The following is an 8,370-nucleotide window of genomic DNA, read 5'->3' as shown; positions in this document are numbered from 1 at the left end:
GTTGGGCAGCTCTTAGGAGCTTCTGAGTCTCCCAAGAAGCTACAGATCCTTCTGTCTTTAAAACTTTGAACTCAAGGCATACCAGAGAGAGATTTGCTTCCTTCATAAAGATATCTATATTCTCATTAGGAGAAACAATGAGAAACACCTTTCCACAATGCCTGCCTTAGCCCCAGGTTTTCTCATTCACCCCTCAGGACAGCTCTGTGTTAAAGATGAGTCCCATTTCACACATGACAAAGCTCCTCCTCATATAGCTTCTGTCATCTATTCAGGTAAGTGGGAGTTTGGGAATGAGGTTCCATCCCTCGCTCTCTCTAGAGGACAGTGGAGCAGCCTCCCTTTTAGACAATGGGCTTCTAGGGCTGGGGAAATGGTCAATTTGTTCTCCCCTGATATAACAGGCCCAAGGGGTACTCCCTCAAAACCCCTATTGAGGAATAGGATAGTACACATACATGTGCACATGCTTTCATTAACTTGGAAAAGCATTCATTGTGCTCAGTTTCATGGGGGAGATAAAGTAGAACCAAATGGAATTGACAGCATATCTCCGTGTGTGTGTGTCTTTGTGTGTGCGTATCGATGGGCTGTGTATAGGAAATGTATAAAGTCATTAGTGATAAAAGTACAATATGTCAGGTAAAAACGTGGAGATGACATACCTCTGAGAGGCAGGCACTTCCTTCTTTACCTCAGAGTCCGCATTCCTTAGTGTGCAGGACAATTATTTTTTTAACATCTATATTGCAGTATAATTGCTTTACATCATTGTGTTAGTTTCTGTTGTATAACAGAGTGAATGCGGTATATGTGTATTTGTCTCCCCATATCGCCGCCCTCTTGCAGTCTCCCTCCCACCCTCCCTAACCCACCCCTCTATGTGGTCACCAAGCACCGAGCTGATCTCCCTGTGCTATGCGGCTGCTTCCCACTAGCTGTCTGTTTTACACTTGGTAGTGTATATAAGTCCATGCCATTCTCTCACTTCGTCCCAGCTTACCCTTCCCTTCCCCATGTCCTCAAGTCCATTCTCTACATCTGCGTCTTTATTCCTGTCCTGCCCCTAGGTTCTTCAGAACCGTTTTTGGTTTTTAGATTCCATATACATGTGTTAGCATACAGTATTTGTTTTTCTCTTTCTGACTTACTTCACTCTGTAGGACAGACTCTAGGTCCATCCACCTCACTACAAATAACTCAATTTCATTTCTTTTTATGGCTGAGTAAATATTCCATTGTATATATGTGTCACGTCTTCTTTATCCATTCATTTGTCAGTGGCCACTTAGGTTGCTTCCACGTCCTGGCTATTGTAAATAGAGCTGCAATGAACATTGTGGTACCTGACTCTTTTTGAATTATGGTGTTCTCGGGGTATATGCCCAGTAGTGGAATTGCTGGGTCATGACCCTCTTGCACTGTTGGTGGGAATGTAAGTTGTGCAGGACAACCTTTGAGGACTGAGGAAGGTAGAGTATCTTTTGTATGAGGAAAGCCCTCCAAGGGTCAGGTGTGGAGGTTTCCACGTGGTACCTTTTCCGATACCCAGAAACAAAGAGGAGGGAGATGGCAATGGAGAGGCAGCTCTGGTGGTCTTCAGTGTGGAGGGAGCTAATAAGGCTATAGTCCTTCATCTGGGCACTTCCCTGGCAGCCCCCAGGTCACCACTGTCTGCAGCTGAGACGCAGGAGTGCTGTTGGGTAAGAACCTTCCCTGGGTCATGAAAGGGTGGGCCCAGGGCCTGGCACCCAGAGAGAGCCCAGGCCTTGTCTGCTTTCTTCACCTCCATTCTCTGTCTTCACTTCCTATATTCTCCACCCTCAGTTGGGTTCGTCCCCAACTTTGTGCTAATCACCACTCCTACCATTCACACTTGGCTGGGTGGTAAGGAAAATAATAATACTCATAAAACTGAAAGAATAAACCCACAATAGTAATAAAAGATAGCAACAAGTATAGCACACATATTAGATAAATTACTTGCTCGAGATAAGTCAACCAGACAGTAATGGTTCCCAGTATCAAATCCTGGTCTTCTGACCGAAAACCTCCCACCCCTAACCCCTGTTTCTATATCGAGTGTACTTCTATGTTAGGACTCAGGCCGACACAGGGGAAGAGACTCAACCCAGGTCCTGTGGTCAGTGGATGGCTCTGGAACTGGACATATGTTTGATGACTTCTGTCTAGCTGAACTGTGCCTATTCTTTGCTCTTCTGTGCTAATTCTTCTTCCTTGGGCTCAATAAGAAATTGCTTCTGGGGCTACCCTGGTGGAACACTGGTTGAGAGCCCGCCTGGCGATGCAGGGGACACGGGTTCGTGCCCCGGTCCGGGAAGATCCCACATGCCGCGGAGCGGCTGGGCCCGTGAGCCATGGCCGCTGAGCCTGCGCGTCCGGAGCCTGTGCTCTGCAACAGGAGAGGCCACACAGGTGAGACGCCCACGTACCAAAAAAAAAAAAAGAAGACTCATAACCTCAGTGCCTCCCATTGGCCAAAGATAGAACAATTTGAACATCAAAAACATTAATGACTATCATGCACTAAAACACGTCAAATATGGAGACATCTATGACAACTCTAAAAAAAAAGCCAACAAAACCAACTCAGTGCTCACCTTTGAGAGTCCTAGGGAAACACCTAATTTTTGAAAGTGGAAATACTGCCAATGAACTGTATATACACCTTGCCTTTCCTGTGCATGTTATACCTACGCATAGTTGTTGAGGGAAGAATTCTTTTATAAAAGAATTTCCGCCGATACATGCAGAAGCAATTAAAGAATTTGTACATCATTCTTTTGCAACCTTTTATGAAACGTAGCTCTAGGCAATGATCATTAGAGGCTGCAAAAAAAAGGGATGTGAAAAGCAGTTGGGAAATTTTATAATAGCTGTGTCACAGTATCTCTGAATTTGCCTTTCCTCACTTGTAAAATGGAAACAATTCAATCCATATTAGACAATTACTGTGAGGAGCAAAAGGTCAATCGGGCAGATGATACATATAGTACTGAATAGGGATGAATAGTCTTATTTCATACCTGACCATTCTTTAAAGGAGATTCCCTTGATACAATCCAAACCACATGATTATAAGACAATAATGTGGAAATATTAAATGGAAGGGAAATGTATAAGTTTTCATTACGTATTCACTTCAGTGTCATTCCTCTGTGCTGGAGTCATTTCTCAGATAATTTAGGAGAAAGGAAACCTGACTCCAGCATTTCCAGTGGGTGTGTGAAAGAAAACCATTGGTCCATTTCACATTATTTCATATCCTTTCCCATTCCACTTTTAATAATTATGTTAATTTCTTAAGAATAACATGAGTACTCAAACGAACTTATCTATGAAACAGAAACAGACTCTCAGACAGAGAACACACTTGTGGTTGCCAAGGGGGAGAGGGGGTGTTGAAGGGACGAATTGGGAGTTTGGAATTATCCGATGTAAAGTATTATACATAGAATGGATAAACGACAAGGTCCTACTGTATAGCACAGGAAACTATATTCAATATCCTCTAATAAACCATAATGGAAAAGAAAGTCCAAAGGAATATATATGCATAAGTGAATCACTTTGCTGTACAGCAGAAATTGACACAACATTGTAAATCAACTATACTTCAATAATAAAAAAAAAGAATAACATGTACTGTAACCCAGCAAGAATGGGCTTTGCAGAAGAACACTACAGTAAATCACTGGGGTTCAGGCACATCATAGGTTCTTGGCTAAATCGTTTCCCCCATGCTGGCCATTTTTTGGGATAAAACCTCTCAGATGTAGAGGCTAATGAGATACCATCTGGGAAAGCACTTTTGAGACCTTAGATGGGATGGAAGAAGCTATTATTTCTAAGTAATTACTTTCCAATCTACACTTCAGATATTATCATACTCTGTGTTGAATGAATTCAATAGGCATAAGTCCTTGCATTACTTTGTACTTGAACGGCCATTTGTGAATAGTCTTTGGATGGTTGGAACTGAAAAGTTATATATTAGGGCAGGACCTCTGACCCAGAAAATCATAGGGACTTATCTACTGTGAATGCATGCATTTTTTCTCTCTCATGCATTTTCCACAACATTCCTGGGAGGTAGAGAATAACATATCTTTACATCATGTTGTAGCTGGAGAAACAGTAATGTACAGAGGTTACGCTACTTGGTTGGGGGTCATCCTTCTCTTAAGAGGAAAAGCAGAGACTGACACCCTGTATGTCCAAGTGCAGACTGCATGATGCTCAGCCGCACATGACACCGTATTCAAATAAGTCTTGCTTTCCTGCTGATCTGTGTCACTTCTGAAATCTACCTTCACTTCTGATGCCAGGCTGATAGTCCTGCTTGTATTTATGCAAGTTGTACTTCATTTTCCTATTCTGTGGAGACAAGTGAATGTGATTAGGTCATTAGTGTTTGAAAGTGAATTCCCAGACAACATAAGGAATACGCACAGTATAATAGAGGGACAGGTGTTATGCTGAGGATGAATAATTGAAGGAACAGGCTCCAAATGCAAGAAGGTCAAAACTTCCTGGATTCATTAATGCATATTGATAAATCAACCTGTGAAAAAGTCGTACTAAGTGAAATCCCCACCAGCAATATCAGTCTTTGTAGGAGTCCCCATATGCACACCCACACTAGAAATTCTCAGTAGTTTATTGTTACACTTGAAAAACAGGAACATAGAAATTGTCTTATTGTCATCAGATTTAATTGGATAGTAAGGTTATTTAAAAGTATCCCTAGTGTGCAGACTATTCTGCTAATCATCATTTGCATTAGTTATTAATACAAAAAGTTCCAGTGACCTCTGCAACCTACCAAACCATGAGTGACGGCCTTATAAGCCAGCAAGTTTTCCTAGGGCTACTGCCTGCATGAAGGCTCCAGGCTGTGTGTGTGTGTGTGTGTGTGTGTGTGTGTGTGTGTGTGTGTGTGTCCTCTGGGGGCTGCTAAGCACAACATGTATCCCTAGAAAGAGACTGAGAATATCTCTTTGTGATATATGTTGAGTTCAAGTTTAGAGAGGAGCTGGATCTGCTCGTTCTGGAGTCTTTCGAAATGGCACAAGAGTTGGACCACAGCAAGCTTCTGAGCAGACAGTAGTCTCGTTCCCCCAGATGCAAGGCAAGCCTGTCTGTGAACTCACCTGCTCAGGTCAGGGATGGATCCCTCCAGGACATAAGGTGTGGCAGTCTGCCTATATGTGCTTCTGAACACTGAAGTTCAGGGCTCCCATCTTGCAGCTGTCAGTTGCAGAGTCCTGAGAAGCTGCATCCTCTCAGCCACCCACCACCATGGGTTCAGTCATCTGCACGAGGAGCTCCGCACTCAGGGATAAAAATCCTTAAATTCTTAGCACATCTTTGACATGTCGTGCATCCACCTAATCATCTGTTCATACGTTTAACAGACATTAAGAAGAAACTCTGCACTAGCCCTTCAGTAAGTTTTAGGCTTCTCCTGAATGGAAGGAAACAAGGAAATAAAGTGTGGGAAGGCTGGTGTGGTAAATTCAGATGTTAAATCTAAGAAGAGACAGATCCTTCTCATTAAGATTTCAAGCTGCTCAAGTATCTTATAAATGGTGATTATAGAACATCATTTAATGCTGTGGACCTCTGTCCACATCTCTGGTTACTGACCTCTTTACATATATATTCTGCACTCTGCAACCAAAGATCTACAATGAACTCTTGATACTCAATTCACATCCCCCGACCTCCCCTCCAACTCAGTCTTCATCTCTCATCTAATGGGGACGTCCCTCCACTCCTCCACTGAAATTGATCTTGCCAAAGTCAACAACCACACATTTGTCACATTTATACATCATGAGTGTTGAAATGCATGGTCAAATGGAGACAGAGGTTTCCCTAGCCAGGATACAATTAAGTTGCTTGTCTACAGACAAGGATTACATTGCAAACTGATACTGTCAGTTACCTGAAATCTAGAATTGTAAAACACCTTCCATGGAGACCAAGTCAGATAATGGGGAAGTGTGTGCTATAGACAGTAGGCTTTCAAATGAAGTTGAAAATGTCCCCCACATGTCTCATACTTTTGCATCATTGAAAGGGATTTTACAAATAGGTCTACAGCAGGATAAGCATGTTTATTAGGGTCGTCTCACTAGAGACTGTCTCACCTGTCTCTCTATTTTTTTTCTCAAGGTATTTCCAATTATGGAATGAAATCATCTGAAATTGTAATGTTGTCTCACGTGTTGAGGCGCCGTATGGCCCAGCAGTTCCACTTCTAGTTACATACTCAAGAGAAATAAAAACACGTCTACATAAAAACTCGGGGAAAAATATTCATAGTACCGTTACTCATAACAGCCAAAAAGTGGAAACAACTCAAATGCCTATCAGTTGATAAATGCACAAGTAAAATTTGGCCTAGCCATACAACAAACTATTATTCAGCCATGAAATGAATGAAGCACTGATACATGTACAACATATATGATCCTTGATACCATTATGCTAAGTGAACAGAGTCAAACATAAAAGACCAAATACTATATGATTCAATTTATAGGGAATGTTCAAAATAGGCAAATCCATAGAGACAGACGGCAAATCAGTGCTTGCCTGGTACTAAATATAGGTACGGGGCTTCAGTGTTTTCAAGCATTATGGAAGTTTTGGGAACTACAGAAATGCCTAAAATTCAGTTATGGTGATGGTTGCGTGCATTTACTAAAAATCATCACACTGTACCCTTAAAATGTGTGAACGTTATTGCCTGTAAATTTTACCCAAAGAAAGCTGTTTAAAATAAAAGAAATTAAAAATAAAAATAAAATATGATGTTGGTCTGGTCTTCTTTTGTACCACCATACCAAGCAAATTACATTCAGGATGGACGTAGTAAAGGATGGTGATAGGAGTTGGTTATAAGGATTGCCATCCTGATAATTCCCTACCTTCATTCCTGAGCCTGGATTTAGGAAGGGAGAACGAATGAGAAGCAAGGCCATGAAGGGGCTGAACGAAACAGAAGGAAATGTGGTTGTCAGTGCACACACACACACACATGCACCCATACACTGACACACTCACACCATATATATTCATGCATCGACCAGGCTGCGTTTTGAATCCTAGGACTCTCACCAGAGAGTGCAATGTGTGCTCAAAGAGGACACATTCAGCTCATGTGCAAATAGCCACATGAATCCTGAGCTGTGCCCTTCAGCACAGTTAAATGCCATCCACACAGCCTTGACAATGGGGAATATAAGGAACACTGAATTCCAAATGACACGAGGTTGTGAGACTCCATTATGTCACATCCATAGGATGGAATTCTAGTCAGGCAGCAAAAACGAGTTATAGTGACAACAAGAAGAGAGGATTTGTGGCCTATCAGATTAGCAGTGATTCACATTATTTCTAAAGTGTGCAGAAACAGGAATTTTCATATAGTATTGTTAGGAATATAAAATAGAGTTTGTTCAAATAAAATAGTTTTTTCATTGTTTTGAAAGAACACTTCAGGAACTTATAAAAATGCTTACTAAGATATCTGCATGTATATGAACAAGAATGTTAGGCACACTATAGTTTGTAATAGAAAACGTGGTAAAGGAACTATATTTACATCACTGGTACTAGAAAAGTGAATTCTGGAGCATCCATGTGATGCAACAAGAGATCAATATAAAAAAAAGTGAAATTTTATTGCCAAGTAACTGAAAATATTATCACAGAAATTCATTTACATGGAAATATGGTCACAATAAGTGCCAAGGTGGGTTACAATGATCATAAATGACAGGGATCCAGATTTGCTTATATAGGTGTATACCCCTTTATCCAGAGGTCCTTACAAAAACACTTTGTTAAAACATAAAAAATAAAAATGGTCTTTCTGTGGAAATCACATAGAGCTTTCCATTCAGCATAGAAAGAAGCTGCACTTTCTGTCTAGATACCTCAGTATCCCTGTAGCCGGAGTGTGCCCCTTTTCCACGCAGACTTCCAGAAAGCTCTCTGGATTTAGGCCTTTCCCTCCCACCTTCTGGCTCAGCGATGTTCATGCTTCAGTTCAGTCCACTGTCACGAGGTGGCACCTTCGTACCTCGATGGTCAAACTTCTCCACAAAGACTTTCATTCAAAGAGCAAAAAAATACCATCCTCTTCCTCAAAACCCAGCCCATGAACCTATGTATAGAATGCTTCTAGTTTTGTCTGAAAAACCTGTTCGGTGTAAAAGCAGAGGGTAAAAACATACACTCCGGGTCTTGAATACGAAGACGAAATAGCAGGTGGCAGTAGCGTGTTGGCAATGGTCCGCTGTTGAAGGGCTTTGCAGGACTGGTGGGAGGTGGAAG

This window comes from Mesoplodon mirus, assembly GCF_964341445.2.
Source record: "Mesoplodon mirus genome assembly, chromosome: X".
Lineage (NCBI taxonomy): Eukaryota > Metazoa > Chordata > Mammalia > Artiodactyla > Ziphiidae > Mesoplodon > Mesoplodon mirus.
The sequence above is the reverse complement of the archived record's forward strand: the minus strand, read 5'-3'. Positions refer to the sequence as shown.